Source organism: Polistes dominula, unplaced genomic scaffold, assembly GCF_049000335.1.
Source record: "Polistes dominula isolate Pdom_NZ unplaced genomic scaffold, Pdom_raw_medaka scaffold_35, whole genome shotgun sequence".
In the NCBI taxonomy this organism is placed as follows: Eukaryota; Metazoa; Arthropoda; class Insecta; order Hymenoptera; family Vespidae; genus Polistes; species Polistes dominula.
In genome coordinates this window covers 3,229,097-3,244,459 of record NW_028300968.1, presented here as the reverse complement: position 1 = coordinate 3,244,459, position 15,363 = coordinate 3,229,097, and positions in this window count along the sequence as shown.

Genomic DNA, 15,363 nt, shown 5'->3' with positions numbered 1-15,363 from the left:
TCACTTTTATCGTTCGAGTCGTTAGGATCCTTTCGTAAATGCACGCACGGGAACAAGGGAATTGAGGAATAGAAAAGAAAAAAAAATGGTTTATTTATATTAATGATAAAATTAATCAAATTCCCGATTGGGGATCGATCGATCCTTTCACGAACGACTCTCCTCCTCACGGATTCTCGGCAGGGTTAGCTTTACTTTTACGGAGCATGAGCAGTCTCGTTTGTCGTTGCAACGCCACCCTCCCCCTTTCTCATTGCAATCTTTTTTTCTCAACCCCTTGCTTTTCTTTCCCCGATTAAAATTATCCCAACGATGGGATTTGATCGGGTTGACGAAAACCGAAACCAAGATCGAGTATCAATTTTTCAAAACTTCTGAATTCATTATTTGTGTGTACTTTTGGGGGGGGGGGTTGAGAAGTGGGGTAATTTTTCGAGATCCTAAATTTTTTGTAGTCGAAGAAAAATGAAAGATACACAGATCGTTTCATAGCTGATTGCTGTGAAGTTTCATGCTTGGCCTCGCTGAGGCCATAGCTCCATCTGGCTTGGCTCTTGTCAATGACCCCACTCTGTCGTGTCCTTAGATAATCGGAGTTCGTTTCTCCGAACGTTTTGCTGACTGCTACGAAGGCTGTTGCAATTATGCACACTAAATTAATACAACATATGGGATCGTTCATTCGAAAAGTGATGTTAAATTCATCAGTTAATAATATATATATATATTTCTTTAATTAAGTTCGACCAAAAATAACTTTATATAATCTAATTACGTATCGATAAGTTAATATTTATAGTAGTTAATACTAATTTCATTTAATTATAACTTATATAATAAGTTAATATATAAATATAAGTTGTTACTGTAATAATATATCGTTAATTTATATTTTTGTACCGAGTTAGTATATGTTAAACATTTTTAGTTTTCTCAAAAAAACTAAAAATGGACATAGCATCAATTTTGAAATAAACTATCAATATGATTTTTATTATTAATTTATATCGAAGATTTTTCTACTATTTCTTGAAATATATTTTTCTTATTCTTGAGCATTCATAAATTTGTCGTATAAAAATATCCAAGCAATGAATTTGATCATTCTATCGATGTATACATGTATGTATGCACGTACCTACACATACATCACTCAGATACATTACTCGGAGAAAATATTTATGAATTTAACCGAGCTCGGTTGCTTTTATCGTTTCTCTTATTAGTTGTTTATTAAAATGATGCATACATAGAGGGAAGAACTTATGTACTCGAAGAAACGTGTATCATTCATCATCAATCGTGAATCAGAAACGTTGTTTTTAATTTGTTTTTTCTCGCTGCGATCGTATTCGTCAGTCTTGCTTGCATATACGAAAAAAAAGACAACATGACTTTTCCCGAAAGACGAGAATAAAATTTTGAAAAGAGTCTAATCTTTCCTATACGTGCTGCATATACACCCGTTTATCTACCGACTTACGTAAGGTATTTGTGTCGAACAAAGAGTCACCTTTGTCGATCGCAAAACAAATTGTTAATCATCGAAATATGACGTATATCTTAACCGTTACGTAAAACTTTTACGCGTGAACTAATGTAAGAAAAAAAAAAATAAAAAAGAAAAAAAATACAAAAATACGAGAGAAATGGAAAAGAAAGATAATCATAATAATAATAGTTTTGTCATTGTACAGAACATTATATTGGTCTATCATCGTTAAAGATTAAAAGAATTTTTTCGTTACAATTTTCCATCGTAAAGATTATATACTCGTACAACGTATTCGAAAAATTGTCTATTGTTCTAATGTGTTTTTGTTTGTTGGTTTGTTTGCCTAAGTATATCGCTAATAAGGATAATAATTATAGTTGTGAGACAGATATAAATTCTTACTTTTAAAATAAGAATTTCATTGTGAAATTTTTGATATACGTAAGCTATGAATGATTCATCTAGGATTATTGATGTTATTCTTGATTTAAAGTAATCGATGAATTTCTTGAAAACGATATTTATCGAAATTCTATATAAGTAGGGGGAACGATATCTATCAGAAATGAAATTAGTATCACTTGATGCAACTAGCTTCGTTAACGTCGAGTATCATCATGACTCTTGAGATACGTCAACCCTTGTTATTTTCTCAGAAAACTTGTGTATTCAAGTATTTTCGATTAATCTACTAAACCTAATTGATATTTCGTGATATTTTTTTGTTTATATTGTGTTGATTCTTTTGTTCATTGTTCATTTTCTTTAATCTTGTTATTCCTTTCTTTTTCTTCGACCGATTATAATGGTATCATTACTACTTTGAGCCTTAAGGTCGTACGGCTTTGCAAAAATGTAGTTAGAACCGCTTCGAGGAATGACTTTAGTCTCAACAGTTATATAAAAACCCTCCTCTTTCGTCAATAGGCTTCCACATGGAGAACGCTAAGTCATTCGTGATCGTATCATCGAAAAAAAGAAAAAAAAAATACAAAACTTATATCCTCTCGAAAGAGACAAAAATTTATAAAAGAAGTTGAAGTCAAAGTAAACCTTTTTAAATTTTACCGATTCTCCAATGATTCGATCAAGAAAATTTAGATCAAGTGAAGTTTCTTTTTGTATTAAGATTAAATATACAAAAAAAAAAAAAAAAAATAATAATATTCTTTTGAGAATTTGTTATTTCTTCTCGCGTGAGATAAAAATGTTATTTTTATCTTGGCATATATTATACATATATATTTTTCACGAATGTTTTCCATGATGATAATGCGTTTGATACTTTTCGATTGGCTAATAGAATAACTACAGTAGATCATCAGATATTATTTAAATAATATTCAACAGTTTATGTAATTATTTAATCAATTACGTTAATTAAGAAAATCTTTATAATTCTTTGCGAAAAAACTAAAAAACAAAGTCATTTAAAATTTAAAACGAAATCATCATCATCATAATTATGCCTATCTATTAAATTACTATCACATGAAATAATTATTGATTTTCATTAAACAACGTAAATATTGTATTATATTCTCGTTTATTTTACAATTGATCCCACGATTTATTCAAACCTGTTATATATCGATCATTTGTATGTAAATTCTGTTAGAAACAGAGACTTTTGATTTGTATGAAAGAATATGCATGTGCATAGTAGATATAGTTAGGTCTGTTGCATGTGGTTAGATTTAAAAAAGATGCCGCGAGATAGAAAAGCTGCTTCCATCGTATGTTAACGAATCTTCGTAAGCATCGTATAAAGAATAGCGGTGTGACTATAAATAAAGTACGCTCTTGGTAAACATTGGGGAAGCTTTATATAATGAATGAGAGTGGAATTGGCGCGATAGTGAGTTAGCTAGCTAGCGTGTACGTGTAAAAAAAGAGATAGACTTACGTATAGAGATAGATAGATAGAATAATAGAGAAAAAGAGAGAGAGAGAGAGAGAGAGAGAGAGGGATAGATAGATAGAAGAATTACACGATTACACGTGCTTATCGATGATACTAAATGATATTATACACACACGTAATTTTGAAGTATCATATTTTTTTTTTAAAATAAACCACGTATGAGTAATACTAATGCACATTACGATTAAAGCTTATTTTCTAATATCAAACTATTTTGATTATATAATATTCGTTTATATTCTTTTAGCAATAACGTTTTCATTCACGTAATACTAGAGTTGTTTGTAGTTTTAATATAATTGCTTAGACGTTTCTAACCGATACGCGCTACTCTCGTTATATAATAAAAAAAACTTCGTTAGAATTCGTTATATTGATCGTTAATTGTAAAATGATTTCGTTGATCTTCACAAATTTGTCTTTTTTTTTCATTTCGTCGTTGTTTGATTGGTTCACGAATATACCTAAACGTAGTAGATTCGAAGATTTTCGTAAATACGAATTTGTATGTTGGTGTTCACGTGCTATTATACGTACACGTGTGACGTAACGAAGCGTTACGTACGACTCGTGTTAGATTCAGGGACGGTGTGTGCGATTATTTAACGAAACTTCTCTTACGTGAAAGTTCACTAGACTAGGAATAAATTTTGACACTCGGGCACATCGAAAATCTTTTTTTTTTTTTAAACGTGAATTTGAAATTTTTTTTGCATGAATTAGGATGAATAATCTGACGTATTGTGAAGCAGGTGTGAAATAAAATAATCCTTACAGATAACTCATGATGTTTAAAAAAAAAAACGTATGATTATATTAACGGGGTTTTTGAAAAAAAAAAAGAATTTACCGATTTCTGGGAAAGATATGTCAATAGTTTACTTGTCAGATAATTGTTACGGTGCTTGTCATTTAATTTTAAAACAAAGTAATCTCTAACGTATCATTGAAAAAGGTAAGAGACAAGAAATGATAAATATGTATGTGCATGATATACAGGATATCGATTAATTAAATCGCTCATTTTACAAGGCGAAGTCTCACTGATAGATAGAAATGTAAATAGAAAAACTATGTTACTTAAGACTGTATTTTCTAATAAATGTTCTTATATTATAAACGTTAAAAGATAAATCTGAAAGTGTATCCGTTCAAAATTATCTGTAACGAGATCATAGCTTAATAAAAAGAAATAAAAAAACCATTAGTGCACGCTTCAAAATCGAACTTTCTTCAATCGGACGAAATAGTCTTGTATATGAATTAAAAAAAAAATTTAATTTTTACAAAGCATCTAATAAATTTCGCGGTATTTTTTTTTTTTTTTTTCGTAACTCGTCTGAGTTACGTGATTGAATGAAGAAAGATAAAGATTGATATTATCATCGATATTACATAACATTATTCATTCGAACAATTTTTGTTAAAACGATTCGGGTCACGTTGAATCTAATGTTAAGATTTAGGTCAAAGCAACATCCCTTTTTCCAAGTTAATTCACCTAACAAAATAGGCTAATCACGTGCGTCTAACTCTTTAGCGGCAAGTACAACTAGCTCTATCGTCATCGACTGACTACTCTATGTTGTGAGATCTTAAGTAAGCTTAGGAAATAAGAAGGAATCGTGTCTGGTTAGACAGTTATCTAGTCTCTTACATAATATTATCGTGCGTGTGCCATACGCACGTGAGAGTCCACGCTTTTATATCTGGCGTTGTCGTCGTCGTCGTCGTCGTCGTCGTTGTCGTCGTATGTAGGTGGAACGACGGGTGTCCCCATGGAAATACGACATGCGACAAATCGTAGCTTACTTATTACGTGCTTCAAAAAAATCATCGGAACACGTGGCTTATGTAATCGGAGATTCAAATAGTTCAAGTAGTTTTTCTTCTATAACTTTTTAGTCTGCTTTCTCATAATATTCTATTTAATTTACATTCAATAGTAATTTAAGCAGATTTCACAAAGCATCCCCCACAGTCTACTGCCACGTATAGGTGGCATCAAAAAAAATCTTCCAGAAGCTATTGTAGACCACTGGTGATATTTTAATTATACTCTGCAGATGTTGAAAGGTTTGAGCAATCTACCGATACCCGGTACAGTGGCACCTACGAACATTTTTTATAATTATAATTAGTCTTCAAACTAAGCATTATTTAATTATTTTTTACTATTTTTTATTTCCATTTCCCGACTGTTCTACTCGTTCCTATACATAATTGGTATCATTAAACAGCCTTTTTTAATTATATACGCAATATAGAGTATTTTAAAGTATTTAGAATAGTAATTTAAGTAGATTTCACAAAGCATCCTGCATAGCCTACTGCCGACTATAGCCGGCATCAAAAAGAAGCAGCAAGACGAATGAACGAATGAACAAATGAACGAACGCGTAAGTTTAAATTGGATTGTATTACGTAAGCTTGTGAGTTTAAAGAATCTCAGGACAAATCCGTGCGTTGACTTTACAAGTTCCAATTAAGTAATGTAAGTATGTAAGTATTCATATATGTGTGTGTGTATATGTGTATATACACGTGTATTTTCTGCTGCCTACGTTTCTATCGTTCATCTATGTGTATAGTTAGTGCTAGTCGTTCCTTTCAAAATTGATTGTTATTTACAGATAGTATCTACACTATGAGAGGAAAACGAACATAGGAATATGGTGAGAGATCGTATTAATTATATAATTCTCGTTTTAATTAATATTTAAAACCAATTGCAATTTTGTACGTCTATAAATGAAATTATTTCATCGGTAATATCACGTTTATCGTATTAACCAGTTTAATTATATTTATTTCTTAATTTTATTAATTCTTTACTTTTTTCAATTCATGTTTTTTTTTTATTTGAATACTAATTTAATAATAATCAAATTACTAATTACTCTTATACGCACTTGTATATTTAAACAAAAAAATATTTTACGATACTCGTATTTAACACGATGTAAATGGAATATGCACTTATGGTTATCGTTCCAAATGACCGAATAATTTCGTTTATCTTTTTGTTTCTTTTTTTGGACTCTTTCTTCTTTCGTTCACGAACGATTACCTCATGATGAATTCTTGCCACCGTGATTCGTAATTTTCTTAGCGCATTACGTGTAAGTGCATTCCACGTCGGTCGGTCGGTTGGTTGGTTGGTTGGTCCCGAATGTATATAATAAAGTGTCGTAACTAAGTCTTTCACCCGCGGGGGGAATTAATTTCTTAAGACATCTTACGTTTTTTCATCATTATTATACCAATTATCGTAGTCCCTCTCCTTCATTTATTACCACCACCATTACCATCACCATCACCACCACTATCAGTACCAGCACCAACTTCAACGCCACTTAATAATGATCATCTTCTTCTGCGGATCATTACGTAATACTTTAAACAGAGTTATCGATAATTTCATGAGTGGAAATTGTTACGAGACATTATTCTTCGAATCGACATTGCACGTATACTCGGTATTGAAAATTACTAACTTTTTCGTTGATTAACGATTACATTTACTTTTTCCAATTAATATACTTAATTTATATGTAATATTATGAGTAAGAAGATCGATCATCGATTATATTAATAAATTAAATGAGTTTTATAATGAGTGTTTTTTTTTTGGTTCATGAGATCATCTATTTGTCATATATTATAATTTATAATATTATACAACCTTTGTTTTATTTTTTTAATTTAGAATAACTAAATAGTCAATAATAATAATAATAATAATAATAATAATAATAATAATAATAATTATAAACAGAACGAATTTAATAATTGTTATAGTTTATTGAATTAACTTGTGTTTCTAGGGGATTCTGTCGAAACAAAGAAATGCAGCGAGAGGAAGACCTCGAGAACTCCGACGAGTTTTGAAAGAGAAAATAAAGAAATGGAAAGAAAAAGAGAAGATTGAACAGCTTCAAATAAAAAAAAAAAAAAAAAAAGATAAAAAAAAACAAAAACGAAAAAACATAGGAGCAGTAAGCATAGCATGCAATGTGCATCGTGACTGCATCCCGAAGGCTGCATCGGTCTTGCGACCGGCTCTCTGACCTTGTCTGGGTGTTCACCTCAACGTTCTCCTCTTTCCCTCTCATATTCTCCCTCTCTCTTTTTCTCAACCCAGCAGACGAGTTTGCTGGTGCGTCTTTTATTCAACGTATATTCGTTGTTCTATATACGTATGTGCAACCGTATATACACAGGGTGGTCCATTTTAAAAGGGGATATTTTATAAAAAAAATTTTTTATCAAGTCTCTACATGTTTTTAAACAAAAATTTAACTTGACTAGATAAATGTGCTTTTTATTTTTATTATTATTAGTATTATAAATTATTACGTAATTACTTTGGTTCGTTAATATACTTTAATTTGAAAATATAATATCAGTTAAATGCATCTATTATAAAATGTTAATAAGAAACTTTTAGGAATAACTAATGAAATGTTCCACTTTGTATATATATATATGTGTGTGTGTGTGGAATATACCTAACCTGCGGGTTATATACCTTATGTCTTATGTAATTCAAAACGGGTCACGGTCAGCCGAAAAATTGCCTTTCTCTGAGCTCATATACCTCGACTACTACTTATTAACACTAACGTGTTTCATCGTATAATCGTGGAATATTTTCAAATTATAATACATTAAAATATAGATTAATAAGATATTTAATAATAACGTTTATAAGGGATAAATAATTACGTAAATTAAAATAATTAGTTTTAATGTCATAGCAAGAAGTAATTATGTGTTCAATTTGACGGAATTTATTTCTTTTTTTTTTATTATTCGATCTAACGTACTATAACATTATGGTTTTGTATTATTTTTTCTTTTACGTCAGAAAGAAGCCGTTATAGTCGTTAAAATAACACCATAACGCCATAGGGTTTTCCTTTTCGTTCTCCTTTGGAAAAATATAGCTCACGTAACTCGTATCGCAAAAGAAATCAATCCCCGAATCTTCTTCTCTTGATCTTCGGAGTCGTATTCGACAAACAAACCTTTCACGAGAAAAGATAAAAGTACGAAGAGAGGATGTTTCGTGTCAGAATTAGTACCACGCCTGTAACAACTATTTTTCAAGCAACCCAAGCTCTCGTAAACCTCTGGATTTATGAGAAGCAAATAATTTATGTAATACCGTATGGCGTTTCGTTAAAATTAGAATCTTTCTTCTTCTTCTTCTTCTTCTTCATCATCTTCTTTTTCTTCATCTTTTACTATGATAGAATTGTACAAACTAATGTGTCATCGTCTAAAAGGTATCAAAGTAATACTATATAACATGTTTCTTATTTGAATTATTGAGTTTATCTGATACTTTTATCTATTTATCAAAACTTATTTGAATGTATAAATCATTAATTTATCATTAATAATAGCATGTGATTTTTAAATTAAGAATTTTCTTTGACTAGGAATAATTTAGATTATCATATTAATGATTTTTGCTTTGATTTTAAATATTCATAAATTATGAAACTATAAAAATGTGTTTCATATTTCTTTGTATGTATATTGTAAGTGTTAGAAAAATTATTATTAATGATAGTTGATAGCTAATGATATTTGTTTTTTACGTAAATATTAATTTGATGTATGCACGAATATCCCATTAAAGATATAATAATTTTCTTTGAAAATTCATATATAATGATTGTGCAATAATATTAACGATAATCTAGAACGAATTTTTTTCACCATTTTTAGACGAGGACAGACATTACACGATCGTATTGAGAAATACTTCTTCTGCAGTCGTTAAAGATATTGCACAATCGAATATCGCAATACGAATCTCGAAGACGAAAGCATTAGTTTGTAAGGAGACGAATAACCGCAATCGAGGTATATAATAGCGTTAATAAACGATAGCAAAGATTTTGTCTTACCTAATCTTAAAAGACCCGTTTGTCACGAGAATTTGTTACAAACATTAAAACATTAGAAATATCCAAGTAAAAATGATCAATTATTATAAGTTTTGTTTCAGGGGGGTGGGATGAAATTAATTATAATATTTATGTTCCTTTTTTTTCTTCTCTTGGTATTATCTATGATAGTGTTTTATGATTTTACGACACGAGTAGAATAATTTAAATTTATAGGTAGAAAAATCTAGCCAATATAATTTTATAATCCTTAGTTGTTCGAAGTTTCATAATACGCGGAAAGACGTTGATCAGAGTCGTGAGATGAAACACAATAGACGATGATCGTTTGATCTCGAAGAAACTCGTGAAAATCGTTTCGTGAGTAGGACGATTCTCGAAGGATATAGTTATAAATGTATTGGTGTAATTTTTTTCTTTTTTTATACAAAGGATGCAGTTGTATTGCACCGTTGTTTGCCCTGCCCAGCGTATTTCATAACACTAACTTATCTGATTTTTTTATTTTACCCCCTCCCTTTCACTCAACTCCCACTACCCCACCCTCTAGGTACTCACTCCAGGTACAAACAAGTTGTGGCAAAGTATAAGTATAAGTGAATAAGCAAGTACACGTAACCTTTCATGAACATTTCTATTGTCGGGCGTCGAGGCACCAACAGGAGTGACGAAATCTCCGTTGTGCATTATGCCAATGGCTTACGAGACGTGTGGTTGGTTAACCGCGAGAGTAGGTGCACGAACCGACACGACCTCTCATAGACGAACCTTGCTGATCGGTCATTACGAAATCTACACCAGGATATGCATTCCCCTTTGAAAACGGAGCTCGATTTTTCTTCCTCTCATTTTTTATTATATTTCCATGATCATTTTTGTGATAACTAATAAGTTTGTTATACTTTTTGTTAGGGTGAAAGATTGGAATTAGAGTTAGATTAGATAATAAATTAAATCTTCCCCCACCCTCATTTAAATAGAAAATAACATTTTTCTTTTCTTTGTCGCATTAACTCGATACAATAGATCGAAAGCGAAGATAATCGTGGGTCGTTTGTAAGCTGTCGCAAGCAAAGATCAAATTCCCCAATGTTCTTCATCTTCTTCTTCATCTTCTTCTTCTTCTTCTACATCGTGGTCGTAATAACGCCCTCGATTCTTTGTTAGTTGCGTCTCATTCGTTGCATAATAGGGCCCGGTGGTTTCTGATAACTCTCGTACGCTCCCGTGTACTACATGGGTTGTGTTATATAACACCCATACCGGATCTTCTTTTTTGATCTTTCTTCTTTCATTCTTTCTTTTTCTTATTCTTTGTCCTTTTTTCATCATTTCACCCTTCGGACTTCTTTCCCACTTCGATAACTATCCTATTTTTATAAAATTCTTGAATACCTTTTTTAAACGAAGGAACTAAATTTTGAAGTGTTTCATAGCAAAATTATTATTATTTAAAAAGTAGAATTTTTCTTATTAGATAATGTATTGTATAATTTGAAAAAAGAATTATGAATAGTCATAATAGTAGAAATATTCTAATAAACATATATATAGATTCATATTATTAGAAAGTTTAAAGAGCAAAGTTTAAAGTTGATTAAATACGAATAAATAATTTTTTCCTCCCATCTAATAATAGTAACGATGTTAAAATAGTAATTAAAAAATTTGATTTTGAATAACTAAACAAGAAAAATACCCCTAATAAATTTACTTATATTTAAAATAAATTATATTAGAAGATGTGAATGTCGATATATAATGATTGCACAACCAGTCTTTCAAGTTACAATAACAAGATTTTAAATGACATTATAAATGAGGTTATTTATAATTAAAATATAAGTATATTAATTACATATTTAAAATGTAATAAAATCAGAAAAAGAAAATAGAATTAATTAAAGATTATTATATCAAATAAAAACAAACATAATATAAAGATGATTTAAAAAATATATAAAATAATAAAATAAAGTAAAACAAAATAAGAAAAAATGATTTAAATCTTATTATATTTTTGTTTTTTTCTTTTTTGTATCTTAACAGATGTATATAATAAATCGTAATACCTGAGTTAGGCGAATAAGTAGGTACTGTTAATGCTTGTGGATAAAAGCACGTGTATACTCTGCGTGCCGATGAACTACGGTCGCCCGCGTATTATTACGCATGATCTATACTTAGTATCAATTAATCAGCCGTCGGGTATATCCGTTTTCAGCGAAGCTCTCTCTCTCTCTCTCTCTCTCTCTCTCTCTCTCTCTTTCTCTTTCTCGTAAGCATTACATTGCCCTTCCTTCCTCGTACGTTCCATTAAACTAACACACGAAATCAACTGTCTGAGCTAATGCATTCACGAAATATTTCTCTCTGATATCTTTTAAGACCAAATGACACAACAAAAAAGAAAGTAATTGTCACTATTTTGTTAAATTATTGTCAATTTATAAAACGTAATCGGTGTTACTTTTCACTTTCAACATAAGTTGGTCCATTCTAAAGTTATCGTACCGAGACGATATTTCGCACGAATATCTTTCTCCTCCCTTTACCACTCCGTTGTAATTTAGCATTCAAACAGTTCGAAATATTATATTAGAGGTGTGCATAGTTTACTAGACACAAGTTACGTTTAAGTGGAATGTTAATTATTATGGAATACTTAATCTAACCATAAGGGTAAAATGTTGTTAGTATTTCAATTTAAAATGAAATTATATGTAATTACGATTATATAAATATGTCTTTTTCTAGTAATTATAATTTTTCTTTTTTATTTTCTTTATGTAATTACGAAAAGTCATAAAGTATTGGCTGTTACACTTGTTGTTTATTGCTTAGTTTATAATTCTATAAAATGATATTTTTTATCGTTGAAACTGTATTGCAAAGGTGTCAAAGGATATTTCTATAAATCATACGACATATTTTATTATTTTTCTTTTTGTCATACTTTTTTAAGTTTATTTTTTTTCTTTTCTCTTTACTTTTTTATAAACCTCTTTCAGGTCGCCTCGTAATATCGCATTTATTTTGCATTTCGTGAAATTCACACGCATACGTTCTATTTCTGTACTTTGTCGACGACGATGGTTGTTTCCATCTTCTAGCACTGAATTGCTATACGGATGCCGAGATTTTAACATTCTCGATAAGCTTTGATAAATAATTATCATTTGCAAATTTTTATTAGGAAAAAAAGCAAATAAGAAACATTAATAATTATAATTATTTATTTATCTACAAATCATTGCATGTTTTAGAAAAAGATAATAATTTATAACTATTACTACTTGTATTAAATGTTTAGTTACCATAGGAAGTAAAAAAAAAAAAAAAAAAAACTAAAAAGAAATAGAAAACTTTTGTAAAGGCACCCTATTATTTGATTGTAAATGCAAGATGAAAGTAATCTACACAGAATGTTTATCATTCTAAGTGACAGGACAAAGAGATATCATACGTTTCTCCCCTTAAAATTTACTGAATATAATATTAGAATTCTTCAGTTTGTGCTAATGGTTACGATAACTTACCCACATGTCTAGTTTACCCGTATTCGGTTGTAACACGTGTACCTTCATAAAAATTCATGATTCGAGAAACCTACGATAGTTTTACCAATTATGCATATAGTTTATCTGACGGAAGTGTTTTTACATCATTGTGACGTTTATTATTTCTAAATACTATATGTAAAAAATTTCGCGAATCTAATCGAAAGATTGTGAGCTTTCTAAAATAAAGGAAAGAAAAATTTGGTGTAAAAATTTCACGAATTTGAACGAATTATTCTAACATCGTCATATGAATCATGCCCCATGGTGTTACAGTTAAAAGGGACATAAAATTGGAGTAAGCAAAATAATGTAAGCACGTGCGTTCTATTCTCTTTCTCTTTCATTCTCTTTCTCTTTTTGTTACACGCGTGAGTTCACGCAGGAGAGCTTCGACACATTTAGTTTTAGACCTCCTTTTGCTTAAAGAATCGTTAATGGGAAGAGAAATGAATATTTCTTGGCACACACTTTACAAAAATATAATAACAATTTAAAACAAATAAAAATTAAAGATATATATGTATGTATATTTTGATTGTTCATCCGTGCCCAACATTTAAAATAAGAATGAGCTTTTAACACGTCACATAAACTTTCAAGAAGATACGATTCATTTGCACAATTTCCCATTTTCCCTTGTTTTTTTACAAAGCTCATTTATTTCGCATACATTTTAATAGTTCGTATAATCTTTCGTAATATTAATTTTTGATCTCGAATGAAGAGGATTCATCAGGTTCCTAAAAAAAAAAAATGTTTTATGACGAGTGGTTTGATTCTAACTTACATTAGGATATTACGTAAGGAACTTTCAGTAATTTCGATTGAAGTAAAACATCGATCTTCCATTTAAAAAAGAGAAAGAAGAGAGAGAGAGAGAGAAAATTACGATAAGCGAGAGATCGATATATTCACGGTCACGGTATTCTGATAATGTGTTACGTAAGTCACGTAAGTCATGTAAAACGTTACCTCGAATTATCCTTGACAAAACAGACAACTAAATGGACCGTTTAATGAAAAAATTTATTAATCATATAACCGAGAAACCGATATATAATCATTAGAATTAAACATTTTAATTTGTCTTTTGAAATACAACAAAAAAAAATTATAATAATCAATCATTTTAATTAACTCAACAGTTAATTTTATTAAAATATCAACGTCATAATTTTCCTCATTAATTTGCGAGTGAAATAAACCAAAAAAAAAAAAAATAAAGATAGAATCGTTAGAAATAATACGAAAGTATAAATTATATATTCAAGGATATTGGCTCCTTAATCCCTCACTCCAATTGTTCATCCTTGACGATGAAATTATGTTCGAAAATTACTTAATCATTGGCATATAGTTATATTTGTTTTGTGAAACGATCATAACCTTAATTTTTTCGAATTTGCCTTTAAAAATTTGAGATATCTTTTTTTTTTTATTTTTCTTACATTTTTAATACTTTTTTTTTCAAAGTAATGACTATAGCACGTAACAGTTACGTATTATGATTTACAACCTCTTTCTCTTTTTATTTTTCTTTCTTTTTTTCTTTCTCGTGTTATCTATTCTTCGGTGACAGAGTGCAACATTTTCTCGTAACTTCTACTTAACGCGATATCGGGATTAATAAATCGTAGTTTCGAATCGGACAGGTATAATAGATAGTGTCGCGTCTTTGGCACGCCGACCCATGCTGATTTGAGAAAGAGAGAAAGAGAGAGATGAAGCCCTTTAAAGATTTATCACCTATATCGGTTATTTATGTGTTTTCTTAGTGACGAGTGAAGGAATTTAACTGTATTTAATTTATAAAAATCATCCAAATAATGCTAGAAAATAATTTAATACGAGAATATATTATCACACACGTGACAGAATTTATTATTGATTATGTTCGTTGAAATTTTGGTGATTATTTTAAAACGATTCATCATTCAAACACGTTAAGAAAGTATATTAATTAAAATACAAAAGTGTAAAAGTATTATAGGGACGAATTATAATATCATTATGTTCGAAAACAATATGGTTATGCGTGTTAGAAAAGGTGAGTCATTATTAAAACTGTGCCAACTGGTAATGTAGCTTTAGAAAAATAATGGCTTGCAACTTGAGAATTATTTTATTTCTGGAACTGGTTCAAAAATTATTTCGTACAATACGATCATTGTGGTCCGGATTTGATTTTCTTTCTCTCTCTTTCCTTCTTTCCCTTTGTAAGTTTAAAATGAGTCATTCTGTGATACCAGCTGGATGACGAATATAAAAACTTGTTCGAAATAAACCCATAGTTGTCTAAATTAATTTCAAGATTGATTTATATTATTTTTGAAGATAAAATTTTTTTATTAAATACTTTTTACACACACACATGGGTACATTACGATGCAGTTTTCAAACCTTCGTTTACAGATTTTAGTATTTAATGGTATCATCAATTTTATTGAAAGAAAATGAGAA